At 38.8% G+C, this 19,026-nt stretch overlaps 1 protein-coding gene and 1 long non-coding RNA gene across 2 annotated transcripts in view; both read left to right on the top strand.

Moving 5' to 3' along the window:
- The window catches only part of PDHX (pyruvate dehydrogenase complex component X), an 83,972-nt gene extending 70,020 nt beyond the window's left edge, over positions 1–13,952 (top strand). Inside the window, exons 11-15 of the transcript XR_003722578.2 lie at positions 5,008–5,177; positions 5,342–5,447; positions 8,138–8,305; positions 12,556–12,619; positions 13,429–13,952. The gene's annotated coding sequence lies outside the window, so the exon portion shown is untranslated. The remainder of the gene's footprint in view (positions 1–5,007; positions 5,178–5,341; positions 5,448–8,137; positions 8,306–12,555; positions 12,620–13,428) is intronic.
- Positions 13,953–15,979: 2,027 nt separating this feature from the next.
- On the top strand, positions 15,980–18,602 carry LOC144334269 (uncharacterized). Its single transcript, XR_013403950.1, has 2 exons — positions 15,980–16,132; positions 17,470–18,602. It is a non-coding gene; the product is annotated as an uncharacterized LOC144334269 (long non-coding RNA).
- The last annotated feature ends 424 nt before the right edge of the window (positions 18,603–19,026 follow it).

Here is a 19,026-nt window from a genome sequence, read left to right as displayed (position 1 = left end):
CTCTTCATTTTTGTTTCTTGTTTGAACAGAGAAAATGACTAAAATATTGGGAATACTTCTAAGGAAAAGTCAACACATATTCCAGTCAACACTTAGATGTGAAAATATCAATGAATATTAGAATTTATAAGTCAGAATGGCTCTGCTCACTGATTGCAATTTTTAGTTACATTAACTATTTTGTGCTAAATTTAAGTCATTGGTATACAACTGGCCAGACCCCTTGGTTTGAAACATTACTAAGAACTTTATATATACTGTTAATGGGTGTTTTATATAGTGTTGAATGAAACTTTCATTTTTAGATTTTTAAAAAATATTTTGCACTTTGGGCTTAATTTTACACTAAATTGTATCGGCCAGCCTACGGGCATTATGCTAAATGTAAATCTAGTTCTTGGTTAAGCTTTTATTGAAAGATAGGTGGTGCTGTAAGTTAATATATTGTAGTGAAAGTGTGGGAGAAAAGTTAAATTGGCACTTAAATCTTAGTTTTCAAGGAAAACGTGTCCTTCACATACGGCATTATGATGGACTTTGTCTCAGGTGAAGTGAAGAAGTGAAAGAATCAAGTGTATGGCCGGTAAGAACTAACCATTAATTTAAATGGGATGCTATTAGTTGGAAACTTTTACTGATTTTTGAAGAAGGAAGTGACAGTGCAGATTTACTTTTATCAGTCTGGCCATAATGTGCAAGTCAGTAGGTCAAAACCGGGAGAGGATAGCAGTCATCAGAAAAGAACTGGAAGATTTTGCCATAATGAAAGCGTAAGTTGATTAGGATCTGTACTAGGTCAGTGTCTTTAAAGGAGAAAATGGGTAAAAATTGACATGTTACCATGCTATGGTGTCTTATGAATATACAGGGTAGATGTATTCAGTCAGATAATGCACTTAAACTATAGATAAGTGATGGAATTTCCCATCCAAAACACAGTCCTCCATGGCTCACGTTCACTAGTATGAAAAGGAGTAAGATTCCAGTAAGTTATGTACAGCAAATAGTATATTTCAGTAGACATTTAAACTTTTCGTGAATAGAAAAGCCAATAGTCTTTCTATAAAATCATTTTACTTAGTTTTATATTACAAAAATGTGTGTGTGTGTGTGTGTGTGTGTTTACATTGGTTTCAGGAGATGGGGGCAGACAGGGTTGGAGGGAGGATATAGTTTGTCTAGACTTGTAATATTGAAGCACCATTTAATTGAAACTATAAGGTATGCAGATGTATTTTGAAAAATTATTACCCTCTCTTAATGGCAGTCTTTTGTTTCTTTGATCATATGAATTTTATTTTCACATTCTATCCTTATCTTTGCTTTTTTTGCAAGAAGTCCAAGCAGCTTTCTTCCTGGGAAAATGAATGTTTTGTAAATCTCTCAGTTTAACCTCTGTTGTATGATATATACCATTAAGGAAAATGGGTTTTCATTAAAAGTTGAGAAACTTAGCAAAATCATTAATTAGTCATGATTTGTTTTTTTTTTTCCATACCTAAAATGTATATTTTAAAATTTCTTAGTTTATGAAATTCTGTCACTCCTATTACTAAAAGATGAGCCTTTTTTAAAGATGAGACTCTTGTGATCAAGTGGAATAACATTGATTATAGCACTTTATAAAGCATAAAGTATTATGGAAATGTAAAATGTTAAATTTAAATTTTTAATCTCATAAATTGCACTTAGTAGCTCATCAGTCTGATGGGGAATGGTATTTATCAGAAACTTATAAGATGGTACTTAATACCATAACTTAATAAGTTATTCTTCCCAGTAGAACTACTAGTTGTTGTACATAACTTTGTCTCCCAAGTTTGCATACTCTTAAAATCAAGACTATTTTAAGCCTAATTTCAGCTTTGTAAGTTACTGTGCTCTTGGCAAAACCTTATTTCTGTGCCTCAGTATTCTTACCTATAAAATGAGGAAGCAAAGGGGGAAATTAATCACTGTACTGGTTGCTTATCTTTTTAAATTTCCTCAGTTATATGTGGGAAGTGTATGCTACTTATCAATCATCATGGATGATGTAACGTTTACCTCCCACATAGAATTTCAGAGATTACACATAGAAATTCAGATATTATGTAAATTGACCAAAGCTCAAAAGTGCTACAACTGGGATTTGAACCCAGATCTGTGCAGCACCAAAGCTCAAGCTCACTACATTGCAATATATAGCCTTCTGAGTTGTGTTGCTACAGCTGGAAGTTCTGTATGCAAAGAGTGTTTTCCACCTATAATAACTGAAGGTCCTGAGGTCCTGTTCTTCTGTATTAAAGCTAATGTGTTTATGACCTAACCACTTTTAAAATCAATTCATATTTTCTCTGTAGTGGCTCTCTTTGTGCCTTTCTAGTAAGTGTGCAGAAAGTACTGAGGGATTTTGTTGTTGTTGTTTTCATTATGGACAGCTCTTAACCTGAAATAACTAATGTTAAGTGTCATCACTTGTACCTCTAAGTAGAAAAATAGAATCTTATGGGGCTTAGTGCCTCTAGGTATTAAAAAAATGACCTAGAAGCTGCTACTTTTAATAAATAGGTGATTCTTGTCCAAGTTAAGACCAGAAGTGGTTACCATAGTTTTCATTTCCGAGGCCTCAGGCTTCTATATTGATTACTGTATCAGCCATGGTCTAAACAGTTAGGGTTCAGTAGTTTATGGTGGAGTTCATTGGGTCACCAGGTTGGATCTGTTCATAGTTGTCAAGTGAACGGGAAGCAACCATCCAGGGCACATGTAAGCCTCAGCTGGCACGCTGAGAGGGTCAGGGTACCACTGCAGGTGGGAGGCCTGGCATATGTGGTATCTGTTGAGAAGACCACGCAAAGGTGTGGAGAAGGCCAAGCTGGGGCTGCTATTCTGGGCAAACGGCAGGGTCAAAGCACCAGTGGATGTCCACCATTTTAAGCTGAGAGTCACAAGTCTCCTTTTTAAAAACATTTATTTCTTAGAAAGTTTTGGAGTTCAGCACATTAAAAAGATTTTTATGAGTTGGGTAATAGCTCTCTCTTGATGTAGTGAACACAGCCTGTCGAACTTCTCGGGAGCATCTTCTACAGGGATTGCACATGCCATAGAAATGTCTGTGGCTAAAACCACAGTAATTTGACATTTGGTTTCCTTTAGATTTTAATATTAATGTATAGTGTATTCCTTCAGCCTTCTGATTCATGAAGGGGTGGTAGCTGGTGTGAATTAATAATCAAGAGTCAAACGGGAAAATAATACCTCAATGTTCTTATTTAAAGGGCATGTTATTGGGTGATGACCAAAGAGTTCTTTAGTTTTGCTCTGGGATGACAAGTTACAGAGGAGGAAAAGTAATAAATTTTTAAAAAGAAAATGTAATGTCTTTGTGGTTGAAAGTACATGTTCTTTCTATGCAATTAGCAGAGCTTGGCAGGTAGAAATACCTCCTTGGTTTTCCCCGGATTATTTTGCTAGTTTAAAGTATGTCACTTGTTCCTTCATCCTTACTATCACCAACACAATTGTTTTGTACAGTATTAACACAAGGCTCACACCTTGTAAGGATGCCAGGCTGATTGGATTTCTCACTCTTCCCTGCTCCAACCCTTTCAGTGAGTCATTCTGACCCCCACCAAATGCATTCCTTTTTTAAGGGACTGGGGGAATCTTGCTGGAGTGTTCTGTGCCTAGCTGTCAAAAACATACTGATTAAGTAAAAGCACTATTTGTCAAGACTGGCCCATAACATTATGCTTTTTTGTAAGATGTTCTGAGGCCAGTTTCCCTTTTATGGTGGGTGGGTATGTGAACATTTTATGCTGGTAGCATTGACTCATTTCTTATTTGGAGGCCAGATAAGTCATCTTGTATATTTATTTTTTATGATACCGTAAATAAGACATTGAAAAGCAACTAACCTGAAGACTCCTTTTTAAAATGTCCCCCAGTTGTGTTTTTTCATAAATGAAAAACTGCACTCCCTTTAATTTGGGAATGACTTTATACCCAAGGTTTCTACCTTACGATACTCAGATAAAAGATATTTGGTGGACTTTTGCTTTTTTAAAGAGAAAAATTATTAAGGAGAACGTGTAGGGGGGAATAAGACTAACAAATGGAAAATACTCATGGTATGTTTCATGAAAACTATAGAACATACAATTTTGTGGAAGTATGTAAAAAAATTGAATAGGTACATGCACAGGAGCTCAAGAATAATATGGTCAGTCAGTCATCTGATTTAATGAGAGACAGAGCTGGCCATTCAAAAAGAAAAATTTAAAGTTTCACTGCGTTCTTCTTTTTTCTTTTTTTTCCTGCACTAAAGGACACTCCTTACTGGTTAGTATTGGTTATTAGCATTGGCCTAAAGACCAAACAACACCATTGAGTAACAGGATTTTTAAAGATTCCATATATTTGTCTGGTATTTGCATTTTATTTCACCTTTACAAAGACGTTTTCTTTTTGGTTGTTGTTGTTTTATTATACTTCAAGTTCTGGGATACACGTGCAGAACATGCAGGTTTGTTACATACGTATACATGTGCCATGTTGGTTTGCTGCACCCATCAACCTGTCATCTACATTAGGTATTTCTCCTAATGCTCTCCCTCCCCTAGCCCCCCACCCCCAACAGACCCCAGAGTGTGATGTTCCCCTCCCTGTGTCCATGTGTTGTCATTGTTCAACTCCCACTTATGAGTGAGAACATGAGGTGTTTGGTTTTCTGTTCCTGTGTTAGTTTGCTGAGAATGCTGGTTTCCAGGTTTATCCATGTTCCTGCAAAGGACATGAACTCATCATTTTTTATGACTGCAAAGTATTCCATGGTGTATATGTGACACATTTTCTTTATCTAGTCTATCATTGATGGGCATTTGGGTTGGTTCCAAGTCTACAAAGATGTTTTCAAATACAAGTATTGATGATTTTAAATAATTGTACACAAAGCTGTGATGTTCATGTGTACTCCATTTGGTAGAAGGCAGAAATGCTCACTGATCTTTTGTTATGTACCCCCAGACATGTATGAGATCCCACCAGGAAGCAAGAGAAACTGCTTTTGTTCCCTGCTTCTCCCCCCACTGTCCCCAAGGAGCCATCTGATGTGGACTCATTAAAAGGGAGAATATTTATTAGGCTACAGTGCCAAGGCTGCCATCTGTTAGGATTGCTCTCAGCTTTTCCACATGGTAGGTGTGGTCACATCAGCCTCAAGCCATTCCTACTTGAGAGGCGGCCTTCTTAGGAAGGGCTGAATTAGGCAGATTAAATTATCTGCCTTAGATCTTATTTATTTCTTTTCCTTTTGATTTAATTGTACAAACGTTTCTATTCTTTGTTTTCTTCTTGACAGGAGAATGGTAAACTAAAGAGCTGAGATAAGGGTGTGAACCTATGGGATAGAAGCCCAGGAGGCTGTTTAACCTGTTTCTGTTCTTGGCTTAGGCAGCGGTGTGCCGGTAAATATTTAACAACCAGCTCTTTGGAGAAGAAATGCATGTGGATATATAACCAATTATAAGTCTGTTATAAATTTTACTGATTTACAAGTAGTAAAATATACAACTTAAAAGAATTATAGAACATACAATACTCCTTATTGTATGTTATCACAGAATGCTTAACCTGATTTTATAGAACGCTTTTATTTGCAGCCAAACTGTGGTTGCAGTTGATGAATAAGTAGGTTACTGACCTGAATGTTGGTTGATATTTTCCTTTACACAAAAGAATAAGATAAAAGTTAAAACAACAATGACATAGAAGTTCACTTGTTTGTCAATGAAGAGAGTACTTTCTCTACTGAATAAGAAAATTTTCAAATACTAGAAGAATATTTTCTCAAATTCTATGCTATTCACAGTGTACCAACTATAAACATGACATTTTAAGTTTAATCTGCATTATTTACATTTTCTCTATTATTTTCTTAAGTCTAGAGACAATCCACAATAAATCAATCCCTGATTTGTAGTATTTGTTGATTTCTGTGGTATAAATGCTCTGATTTAAAGCTTCCAATGTAATGTTACTGAGTGTAGAATTAGGAAGAGATGCATAGCTCTACATTATTTTACTATTTCCACCATTAAAGATACAATAGAGGTAAAAACCTCAAGAACATAGATAATAGTAAATGACTAGGAAGTGGTGAGCTTTGGCTATTTATCATCTTTGCTTTCGGTGTAATTTATTGAATCCTAAGCTTATATAATTTAACTTTTAGTAATAACTGTGTTTAATAATCAACTTGCAAAATTCTTAAAAAGTTTAACAATCAGCTCTCACGAGCTGGTACAAGCCAGCTTCAGCACACCACTGGCCTTAGGCATTCCACTGGCAGTGGTGCTGGGGGTTGGGGAAACATATGCCAATATGCCATGCTTTTTGAAATATGAAACCCAGGACCCCACTCCTGGAGATAAGTCTAAGGTGAGACATCAGGGTTTGAGGTCGGAGCCCCATTAACAACCTCGCTTTGCCAGGTCTTGTTCTCTGCTCATCTCCTTTGGAACCTCATGGGATAGAGGGTGGAATGGGGGTTTGAGGTGGGAAAGAGTTCATGTGCTCTAGATCCTGGGGCTCAGCCACTTTTTTCACTACTGCTAACTTGGGGTACTGGCCCAGCCCCCTTGACATCCTGCGGATATCTTGCTATCCTATGGAAGTGGAAATCAACCCAATTTCTCAGTTCCTAACCAGAAATTAGACTCCTAGAGACCACTGAGAAAGCAGAACTGAATGTGAAAGGCTGTGGGGTAGTTAGTTGGAACCATGAGATGTTTTGCTGGGGCTGGCTGCTGACTCATGGGGGAACTTTTCTGTCTCAGTAGCCCACATGCTCAAATGTCGTTGTTTAGTAAAGATTAAGGGCAAAGCGTGATGGCCTCTTGTGTTGGTGTAAAGCTTACTCAACAAATGAAAAAGAATGGTGACCTCCATCATTTTTTGAAATTAGTCCATGAAAACCTCAACTTAGAACACACGAAATAAGGAATGATGTTAATTTTTAAAAGGGCTTTTGCTTTACAAAAAGATTCTCAGTTACTTAGAAAATACCCCTCAGGTAATTTTAAATGGTGCTTGCAAAATCCTCATTTACATATATATTTGCAGAAATACACCTATTACATTAAACCTATATTCATTGAACAGTACGCAGAGTCCATTGCATTATAACTGTAAAATAGGAAATGTGATCCTAATTGAGGGGACCTGAGGAGGTTCCATACTAGCGTAAGGTTATGTTCAGGACAGTAAACACAAGAACTTTTTTCTTCTCTTTTGCTAGGCTGAGAGTCAACTGTGGGCATCGTGACTGAGCAAGTAATTTTGAAACTATTTGGTAGTCTCTGTAACACCTCCTAGCCAATGAAGACACTAATGAAAATTGAGGCATCTTAGCTTGAGTGAAAGTGTTAAAGCTTTTCTTTCAGGTGCCTGAAAAAACCATCATAAAACATACAGGTGAGGGAAAAGACAGTGGGTTGTCATGGAGCAGGAAAGCCATGAAATCAGATGAAGCAAAAGTACCATGCACTCAGAAAATTATGTTATTATTTATTAGCCCAGAATTCCTTGTGGAAAAATTAAAAGGCTAATGTCCACAGAAAAAAATAAAAATAATTGTTCAGGGATTATTAGGAATCCAGTTGTTTTCCCAAGCAGTTTCCAAATCCTGCAGATACAAACAATAATAGGAGATGATTAGGGCATTACTTGAGCTGTTTTTTTTTTCTTTCTTTCTTTCTTTTTTTTTTTTTTAAGAGTAAAGACATTTCCACCTGAAAGCTTCCGTAAGCTCTGTAAATGCATTATTTCAAAGACAGAATGTCTAACTTGATTTCACAGACTCTTCTTGGCCATGGCAAACAGGTTAGAAGCAGGCATGTGATTTGTTTTATTAATTTGCCGCTGCCTCATATCTGTGCTTAGACAATTTACACCTTTGTACTTTAGTGTCTCCAACTTGGAAATGTGTAATCCTCTGTGCAGTAACATTCTCATGTAATACAGGGAACCAGTAAATCTTTTGACCTCTTGTACCATGTCTCCCACTTCTTCCCCTACTCCCTGTATTTGGCATGTCATATGTGGGGTCTGCTAACTTGTGTCTCTGCCTCTGCTCTTACTATTGTCCCATCTCCAGCTGCCATTTACACTTCCCTGTACCATCTGGATCCCTCATTTTATGACCCTGTGCAAAGAGATCCTGTTCCAGGAAGGCTTCCAGGATGATTAGTACCCTTTCACCTTCTGCAGACCAGAATATGGAACAACCACAGCAATCTTGGAGAGCTTGGAGAAGGTCATAGCTGTAAGTGTCCTGGAGAGGTAAACTGGCTTCAGGAATTGGTGCTAAGCCTGAACTAGTTTTCCGGTGCTCTGTGTGCTATCGCTGGGGCCAAGAAGCAATATTAGATGAAGCAAACGGGGACACAGAATCTTACTTTTAGGAAAGTAGCATGAATTTTGTCCTTTCATACATGATACAATGCTATATTACAATTCCTTGCTCGGAATTGGTGGCTCCTCTACTTTAAGATAAAGCTCAAATTTCTTAGCCCAAGGGACAAAACCGTTCATGATCTGGCCATGACTCTTTATGTCCTTTGCTGTATCCACATCAACCCATCCCTTGTTTGGACTCCCCCAACATGACTGCTACTTGTCTTTTAAGGTTCAGGTCAAGCATAACCTCTTTGTGGCTCTTGGATGGGTTTTGTTTGTATGTTTGTTTGCGAGTGACAGAGTCTCCCTCTGTCGCCTAGATTGGAGTGCAGTGGCATGATCTTGGCTCACTGCAACCTCCGCCTCCCAGGGGGTTCAATCGATTCTCCTGCCTCAGCCTTCTGAGTAGCTGGGACTACAGGCGTACGCCACCACAGCCAGCTAATTTTCTGGTATTTTTAGTAGAGATGGGATTTCAACATGTTAGCCAGGCTGGTCTCGAACTCCTGACCTCAGGCAATCTGCCCACCTTAGCCTCCCAAAGTGCTGGGATTACAGGCATGAGCCACCGTGCCCAGATTTGGATGAGTTTTTCTGGATTCTTCCAGGTTGGGTCAAGCAATCCTCTGCATACCTGTAAATGCCTTGCTCACCTTTCCTTGGAGTACTTCCTGCTTTGCTTAATCATGACCTTAATGATCACATTCACCATACTGTGAGCTTCCTGAGAACAGATCATGTTTCTTCTCAGTATCTCCAGCACCCAGTACAGTGCCCAGCCCATGGTAATTCCTGAACTAGTGTTTGAATGGTATCGGTGGCATTTTTTGGAAATTAAAGTTAATGAGTAAGAAGGACAGGGTAAGAGATTGTCTTGGAGCTCTACTACTAAAAGAAATCAGAATGTTAACACTGTTCAGCAACCCATGGAAGAGAAGAGAGAAAGGCAGTAAAATCTGCCCCCTGCCTGGGATTGCTGAATGCTGGCAATCTGACCACTTATAACTTGGGTATTCCTAGGAATATAAAGCATTGGGAAAAAGAAAAAGGGCAAATGGACACCCAGGAAGAGCGTGTGAACAAAAATTATCATTAAACAAACACTAAGGGAGAGTTGTCTTCAGTAAGAAATAATGCTCTAAGAATGTGTTAGGGTTCAGAACAAATAAATCTAGATGAAGAAGAGATTGTATTAAAAGTAACCTGTTCTGTGAAGCTGAAAAGTTAGGAAGGATGATTCATAGCCCTCCTGGGTTACAAAGTACAGTAGATAAATCAATGGCATAGCAGCAAAGAATCTATAGCTTATTATGTGCTTTTGGCTCAAGGGAAAGAAAGGTATTTCATTCAGTACTGTAGCATGTGTGCCACAAAGCTGTTTGGTTGACAGAATCAAAGAAAGTATCAACATATAGAATTCCTTCCAAGTTGCAATGGTACATATCAGTGACCACTAGCAACCTGAAGCTGTGTCCACCAGCACTGTTATGTTGGTTTCCCCCAAAAGGTGGTGGTAACTTGTGGATATGCTGGTTTGCATAAGGACAGCTGCAACCAGAGTTATATGATATTGTTCCCAGCTCAGCCCCACCCTGTGCCAAGAGGATTACTGATGGAAAAAACCCAAAGGGTAAAGAACTAACTGACTCTTGGTGATGTTTCTATGAAACTATGGTAAATAAGCATTGAAAGGAGGCACCATTTGGGACCCTGGGCCCTAGAGCAATGAGCTCAGAATCTAGATAGTATTACAAGTTCTCATCACTACCTCTCTGTAGTAGACTAGCAAGCAACTTTCCTGGTTTTCTTGTTTGGTTTCAGGAAAAAAATAAGAATGTTGTCCTTTCCTCTGCAAATATCTCACTCAGCTAGGGTCAGACTCAGTGAAAGGCACTTGCTTCTGCAGAGGCACATGCTGGAGATCAGAGAAGGGCAGTCAGGACTTCCAAGTGGCTGTGTTTTGAAGACCCTTGAAGTCGGTTTATTTCTCCAAACTAGTCAAGAGTCACTCTCTGGGGTTGGGCATGATGGCTCACACTTGTAATCCCAGTAATTTGGGAGCCAAGGTGGGAGTTCGAGACCAGTCTGGGCAACATAGCGAGACTCTGTCTCTACCAAAAATAAATAAATAAATAATAAGTAAGTCACTCTGCCTGGCCTCTTGTATTCCCTCCTCAAGTATCATTTGACGTACTTCCCACCCCAAACTGCCTCAATACACTGACAGGTCAGTAGGTGGCCAAGAGATCCCAAACTGATGGTTTTATCTTGGAGCGACTCTGGGCTTTACTGTCAGAATCCTCCTAATTTACACCATTGCCATAAAAGTGCTTGTGTTTCTCTATAGTAATGTTGTGCACTAAATAATGCCAAGAGAATCCAACAGGTAACAGTGAGGACACTCTCTGGCTCCAGTCCTGGTTTTCTGTAAATACCGTTGATTGGCAGATTAACTATGATTCTCACACTCCCTCTGAAACCTTCTAAGCATGCAAACGTCAAGGAAGCTTAGTCCTCAGATCTGCCCATTATCCTGCATATGGTGGTTAAAAATACAAACCCCATCCTTAAAACTACCGGATAATGGGTCAAGTTACTCAACCTCTCTCTATTTCTTCTTTTCTCATCTAAAATATAGGGGTAATAATTATAACACCTACCTCATATGGTTATTGAAGGATTAAATGAGTTAATACACATCAAGCGCTTAAGTGTTAGGTACTATGATTTTGTAAGCCCCTTTGGCATGCACAAATTCTCAGATTGTCAACTTTGCACTTGCAAAGCGTAGAACATATACCTGAAAGAGACATAGACATGACTGATTGGCTAACCAGCTTCTCATTTCTAAAGAGGAGAAAACTAAAGTCCAGAGAAAAAACAGGTCTTTTCCCAAAGTTAAATGGCTACTAGGGATAGTGTGTGAGCTAGCATGCGGGCTCCCTGCCATCTGAGGCAACTCTTCAGTATTCCGTGGTTATTGGGCAATGAGAAGATCAGATTTCCATAAATAACCATTTCTTAGATTAAATAATCTTACTCAGGCTTTTGGGATGGGCATATAGTGGAGGACTTTATAGCTTAAGAATATACTGCCAATTCTGAGTGTGTGAATTCAGAAAATACAAGGATTTCAGAAGGCAAAATGGTAAGTGGCCAATAGCCAGAGCTCCCACCCTTTGAGGGCCATGGACTTTTGCTTTGGCAGTAGCAGATGGCTGAATAGTGACCAAGGGATGCTGCCTAAGAAGAGCAGGTAGTGGGTTCGCCAGCTGGAGCTGAAAAAATTAAAAGATTGGTGGTTCAGGTGGACGCGGTGGCTCACACCTATAGTCCCAGCAGTTTTCCAAGGCTGAAGCAGGTGGATTGCTTGAGCCCAGGAGTTCAAGATCAGCTTGGGCAACATGGCAAAACCCTGTCTCTACAAAAAAATAATAATATGATACAAAAAATTAGCCGGGCATGGTGGTGAATGCCTGTAGTCCCCACTACTCGGGAGGCTGAGACGAGAGAGTTGTTTGAATCTGAGAGGTCAAAGCTTCAGTGAGGCTAAATGGCACCACTGCATTCTATCCTGGGCGACAGAGCGAGAACTTGTCTCAAAAAAAAAAAAAAAATTAAAAATTAAAAAAAAAAATTTAGAATTAAAAAGCACCCTTTAGAATAAGCCAGCCTATAGGCCCAAGTTTTCAGTGGAGCCAGGGTCATGCTATCAACCTTGCTGGTTAGGTAGCCTCCTAGAGCCTGGGACACGGAGGCACCCGCAGGAAGGAGAGTTCTTTCTAAAGCTGCAAAGCACATTATTCCTTTATTTTTGTTGCATCGAGATAGTCTCTTCATTCCCCTGAAGGTTGACCATACCTCTTACTGTTTATCTCTGAGTTCTCAGGCAGTTCTCTGGCAGTTCTCAGAAACTGGCAGATTTTGTCAGTTAGTATTGTTTAGACCTCACCGCACCCCAGCAGGTTGAGAAGTAAGTGGTGTTTTCTTCTAGGATTAGACCTGCTGACATTTTGAAATAGCCTAGGACTGCTGGGAAGAGGTACCCAGGAGTTCCCTCCCTTTGAGGTCAGGACCACTTCCAGTTGACCTGTCTCCCCCTTTCCTTCAAACTAGGATGTTGGCAACAGAAGATGAGGCCTGGTATGAAAATGAACAGCCTGTGAAAGTGTAACAGGATGTGAGTAAATTAAAGAATTGGGTTTTTTCCCTTTGGTTTTTTAGGTAGAGGGGAGCCCACCTACAATAAAATGTTAAATAAAAAGTACCCACATGAATGAAGGCAGGGGCAAGTCCAAAGCCAAGATACCATTTCACTCTAAGTAAATCCACTGAGGGAATCCCCTCCCTTAGAAAGAAAAAAGAAAAAAAGAAAATGAAAGAAAACTGGTTGGGCACGGTGGCTCATGCCTGTATCCCAGCACTTTGGGAGGCCAAGGCAAGCAGATCACTTGAGGTCAGGGTTCGAGACCAGTCTGGCCAACATGGTGAAACCCCGTGTCTACTAAAAATACAAAAAATTAGCTGGGCGTGGTGGCGCATGCCTGTAATCCCAGCTAGGCTGAGGCAGGAGAATCGCTTGAACCTGGAAGGTGGAGGTTGCTGTGAGCTGAGATCACGCCACCATACCCCAGTCTGGGTGGCAGAGTGAGACTCTGTCTCAAAAAAATAAAAATTAAAAGTTTTTAAAAAAAAGAAAACAACTTATTAGAAACTATGACCCTCATCGTCTTTTCTGTGCCTATTCTCCACTGACTTCTGAGGGGGATCTTAGAGTTTCACCCAGGAGAATATGTCCTTGGGTTATATGGTTGCAGAAACAAATGAGTTGGTATTGATAGTCTTTACAGAAAGAGAAATCAAAGTGCTGCAGTTAACACTGGCCAGGGCACTTGAATGCAAAGCAAAAGTGACAAAAGGAACTGAGGTTGCAGTACAGGAAGTACACTACTGTGTCAGTAATTAAAGGTGGTGGCCTTGATTTTTCAGAGGGAGAGGAATCAGCTTTGAAGATGCCTGTCACAGACACTGGAAAATCCAACCATCTAGGGCATTGTATCTGCTGACTCTGTGCTGAGAGATAGACCTGGAACCCCAATTCCAGGTCCCTGTGTGTTGAAAAAAGTCAACCAGCATTCTGACCCTGCCCTGATTACTTTGAATTTGGTGGCCTGGAAAACCCCATTGATTTCACTGTCTGATTTCTGAAGTCAGTTGAAAGAGAAACTTAACAGCAAGAACCTAAAAGAAAATATAAAAGTTAGCACCTTCTAAGAATAACTTCTTGGTCTCAAATTGGTGTCTATACCTAGTCAGCGCCATTAAGAGTCATCCCCATGGATGGGGGAAGGTAGGTAGCATTGTCTACCTGGGGCTTTATAACTTTTACTCTTTAAGTTTTGCCTGCTTGCCAGAGATGTTGCTTTGTTTATTGCTGTTGCTTTCAAACAGAGTTGCCTTTTATTTTCCTCTTGCCATGGAAACTGAAATAAATAAAGAGAAGCATGGTTTTTTAATGTTCTCCAGCTTTAGATGCATTATAGTTTTCAAGATCAGTCAATAAGCATTTTTCTGCCCAGTTACCTGTGAGAAGACGTATCTATTGGGAATAAAAAAAAAAGATAAATATAAAAATATATATAAATATAAAAATTATTTTAAAAAAGAGATAAATATAAAATTAAAAAAAGAGATAAGGTGGAGATGGGAATGTTTGCTAATTAACTACCTGTGAGAAGACGTATCTATTGGGAATAAAGAATGGGGGTGGGGGGAGAGTATTGGAAACGCTGGTCAATAAGGCTGGGCTTCATGTCAATGTAGCCTTAGGCCAGTTTCAAATGTTTGGTGGCATTTTGTTCACAAAAGGATGAAGTGTGTGCATCGTATTTGTGTTTTTTGTGTTTTTACAAAGTTGAGTTAAATCCAGTGCTTTTGTTATTGGCTATTTTTCATGTAGCTTTCTTTAGGGTGGTTGTTTACAAAGACTTCGGCATGGTTTCACAGAGACTCATTCCAGTGGAATCCAGTTAGATGGTCCCAATGCTTTCGTTCCAGCTATGAACGTATGTTTTGATTCACAGTATGCTTGGATGGACCGCGTGGATGCTTCATTCCTATGGAAGACATAATTCGTAACAGAAAACTTGTAACAGCAGCATCTTGCCTACAAAATTATTTAAGAAAAAAAAAAAGACTTTCTGATTAATACCAAAGTCTTTAACTGTCCTTTAGATAGGTAGTGTTTCAAGTAATAAACCCATTGTGATTCTCAACATTGGGTCCATAGTAGTCTTACCTGGGTAGAACATTAACTCCTCCTGTTTGCCCCCATTACTCCCAGAGATTGCGGTATTTTTTTAGTGGGGCTTTGGTGGTGGTGGTGTGTGTGTATGTATGTATGTGTATATGTTATGTATACACATGCACATATGAGGCTTGGGTGTATGTAGCTATGTATGTATACACACACATATTTTTAAACATAAATTTTTATAATATTCATTTTAAACCAAAGTATACAAATCTATAATCTGAAGCACCACAGGTGAGTTTGAAGCTCACTGTTGGAAACCATGGACTCAAACACAATGTTTTAAGAGTACTTTGTTTTCATGACAAATAATAAACTTAAGGATAGGAAGAGAAGGAGATGCTCACAGATACAAACATGTTAAAAAAAATGCCCGTGTTCATGAAGGGGCTTGCTTGTAACCAACTGCTCTCTTATTTCACAGGCTCTTTTGATTTTACATAAAGTTCAGTGCTATAAAACTCTGTAAAATTCATTATGTTTTTAAAGTCAGAGGCAGGGAAAAAGTCGCCTCCAGGTATTTAGAAAAATAAAACAGACTGCCATTTCACTGGGCTAAGTTTGAAGCCCCGCAGATGAAAGTGACTTGTATTCATGAGTCCACAAATAAGGAGCTGCTAATGATCAGGATAGTGGTTGAGTGGATCCTGGTAAATACAGCTTCAATTGGAGATGGGCTCAAGCAGTTCAGCATATACAGCAGACACACAAGCTGATGATAACCACTTACTATGTGCTAGGTACTGTTCTGATGCTTTGCTTACATCACCTCCTGACATTTCGACAGCAAGGTAGGTATTGTTATCCCTGCTTTATCAATAAGAATTTCAGTCACAGACCCTTGACCACATTTGCTCAGCTAGTAGATAGGGATTGGAACTCGAATCCATGTGACTTCAAAGCCATGCAGCAACCACTACACCAGTCACATGCTCTGCCCTGTGGATTGGGCCATATTGAAACAATAAAGACCATCGAGCTGATGGATTTCTAACCACTTCAGAGAAATATGTAAAAGACTTACATGCAAAAATATGTTCAGAAGACAAGCTACAGCAAAAGGCCAAGTACCCTTGTAAATGTGGCAGTGATGACTAAAGAGCTTTACTAAAAATATATTAAGCATGTATGGTAGAGAGTGAACTGCTCATAAATCTAGGTGGGTTATTTACTTTTCTTTTTCTGTATGTTTGAGATATTTCATTGCTGATTATTTTTGGGCAACAGGACATGGAAGAAAATTGATAAGCTCTTCTGCATTATGAGTTATTCAGGTAGTTTTGCATAAACCGAAGGGCAGATAATTGCTGATATGACCTCAACAAAGAGATAAGGTGGAGAAAGGAATGTTTGCTAATTAACTACAAAGGAAAGAGAAAGGTGAGAAATAATTAAGTTACCTGGTTCTCTGTGTTCTGCCCTTACTTGCTCCTCCAAAACATTCTCCCCAGCATGTCTCTTCCAGCTTAATAACTGGAAGCAATTAGTCAACAACATTACACTCTAGTGGAAAAGAGATCCTGTTAGTTTTCTAGATGATGCCTGTTGTGGATGTATTGTTTTCAAAAATTATATTGGTGCTCATGAGCTGGAATCGTTGCACTTTACACTCAAAATTATGAGACCATTCGTCCCCAGTGGTAGCTCAGTTTTTGGAGTGAACCTCAAAAGCAATCCTTGGCTAACGGAAGATTCTTCCTGATTCTAGCAGTGTTTGTTCAAAGTGGGGCATATCTGGCCAGGTATAGTGGCTCATGCCTGTAATCTCAGCACCTGGGGAGGCTGAAGCAGGCAGATCACCTGAGGTTAGGAGTTCAAGACCAGCCTGGCCAACATGGTGAAACCCCGTCTCTAGTAAAAATACAAAAAAATTAGCCAGGCATGGTGGCACACGCCTGTAATCACAGCTACTTGGGAGGCTGAGGCATGAGAATTGCTTGAACCCAGAAGGTGGAGGTTGCAGTGGACCGAGATTGCACCACTGCACTCCAGCCTGGGCAACAGAGCAAGACTCCATCTCAAAACAAACAAACAAACAAACAACAACAAAAAAAAAAGAAAAGAAAAAAAAAAAGATGACAACAAAGTAGGGCATATCTTATTATCTTATTTACACTCACTTCCAGAGTTCACTGTAACACAGAAGGTTGTCCTTTGATTTTGACTTTTGATTCATGGAAATGTATGCATGAAATTTAATTTCCTAATCTTACGTTTCAGAACAGCTGACTCATCTCAGGCAATGTTTGCTGTGTGCGCATTATATTAGGAAGCAGTGGTTGTTTGTCTCATCATGTATTGGACTGTGAGGCATTAATGTATATGTCTTGTTCGTGGGAGCTGTTGATTTTACGAAAGCTACTTATGTAAATAAGCAGTAACAGAAGGCGCTCAGCCAAGCTTTAATGAGACATCTCAGCTCTCCCTCTGCTAAGTCAAAAAATCTACTTTGAGACTTTAATCTCCAGTAAAAGTGACAATGGAAAGAGCAATTTAAGAAACACTCCTTGCACATGTTCGCAATGTTAATTTTTAAGACATCAAAGCCATATATACAATATAATTCTACTTTTGTTTTTTTAAAGTGCATAAATGCAGTTAATTAAATAAGACTGCAAGAATATACAAACCAGAATGCTCACAGTTGTTAACTTGCTCTTGGTGTATTTCAGATGATCTTAATTTCATTTAATTTTTTTACCTTTCTGTGTTTTCAGACTTCTTTGTATTAAGCCTATATAGCTGTTTAACAGGAGAAAAATATAACAAATATTTAAAGGACATGAAAAAAGAAAAAGAAATGAGTATACTCCTTCATGCTACAAACAGACCATTTCTAGTACTGGAAATGTCTCCAGCTTTATTCCTCATTTTGCAAATGTAAATCACAGTACTGCCTATGATCATAGCCATTGAAGTGGTCAGGAAGAATCTTGTCAGTTCTCCAGCTTTTGCAGGGGAGTAAGTTGGATAGATTTCCTCCTCAAAGGACGTTTGGATGAGTGGGAGCTTCATTAGGAAAGAAGAGAAGCCTATAGGCAAGTGTAGAACACCTACGTCCCATCACCGTACTGTAAGACACATGAGGTCCGGACGAAGTGTGATACAGCCTGGTGTCTTGCACACAACAGATGCTCAGTAGTGTGTAATGAGAGCCATGACCCAGCTCTTTCAGGACACCGTCGAGCAGACGTTTGTGGGATTGTCGAAAGTCATTCAAAGAAGAGATGTCAGTAGTCACCTGGTTCAGCAGGCTCACTGGCTCCCCATCAGAATTTCCTGGGGAATCTTTTAAAATGCACATGTCTGGGTCCCACTCTCAGAATGCTGGGTTCAGGGTTCAAAGCTCTGCAAGTGATTCACATAGACTGGTTTGTTGGTGGTCTACTTTGGGAAAACTCCTTTTACAAATGAACTGAATCAATTGAATAGTTTCTTTTTCCTTTTTACATTATGCTGGGTATGCTAAGCGAGTGTTCGGCCTTTTCAAGTGTCTCTTTTCAGAAATGCCATGTTTATTCCATTGCCTTTGCTCAAAACTCTGCTGGGACTCCCCTACTTTTCTTAACAGTGTTCAGAAATAGAATTCTTTTAACTGTCTTCAAAAATAGGGTGACAGCACGCTTTTGAGAGGAGAAAGAATGCTCAAATAATTTGTTATATATTTTTGAAATATTTATCAAATGAGAAAGGTTTTGTTTTATTGGTGGAATGACAGGAACTATAGTATTAAAATATTTTCAACAATAATTTCTAATAAACCAAATTATATATCCTTGTACATTAATGTAAAAAAATTTAAACATCTATATATTGGCTCTATGACCAATAAAAATAATATAACCAGAAATTATTCTTGTTTTGTAATCACTTTCTTAGTTATTTTTTTCTTTAAAAATATTTTACTACTTCTAAAATGTATTATGTGTAATTGTGATACATAAGTAACAAAACAAACCTACAGAAATGTTATTTTTGGTGTCCGAATTTTATACAATACAAAAAGTAGTAGTACTTTATTAATGTGATATCTTGACTGATGATAAAATTTTTCTCGCTTGCATTTCTGCGAATTCATTTATTAGGTCATACCTTTAGCAACTTTTTTATGCTTTAATATTTTTTTAGTATATTTTTTAAAAAGCAGTTTTAGGTTCACAAAAAAATTGAGTGGAAGGTACAGAGATTTCCCATATCTCCCCTGCTCCTACACATGGCATTGTCTCTGCCATTAGCACCATCTCCCACTAGAATGGTGGATTTGTTGCAACTGA

The sequence above is a fragment of the Macaca mulatta genome, chromosome 14 (genome assembly GCF_049350105.2).
Source record: "Macaca mulatta isolate MMU2019108-1 chromosome 14, T2T-MMU8v2.0, whole genome shotgun sequence".
NCBI lineage: Eukaryota > Metazoa > Chordata > Mammalia > Primates > Cercopithecidae > Macaca > Macaca mulatta.
This window is presented reverse-complemented; position numbering and strand designations above follow the sequence as displayed.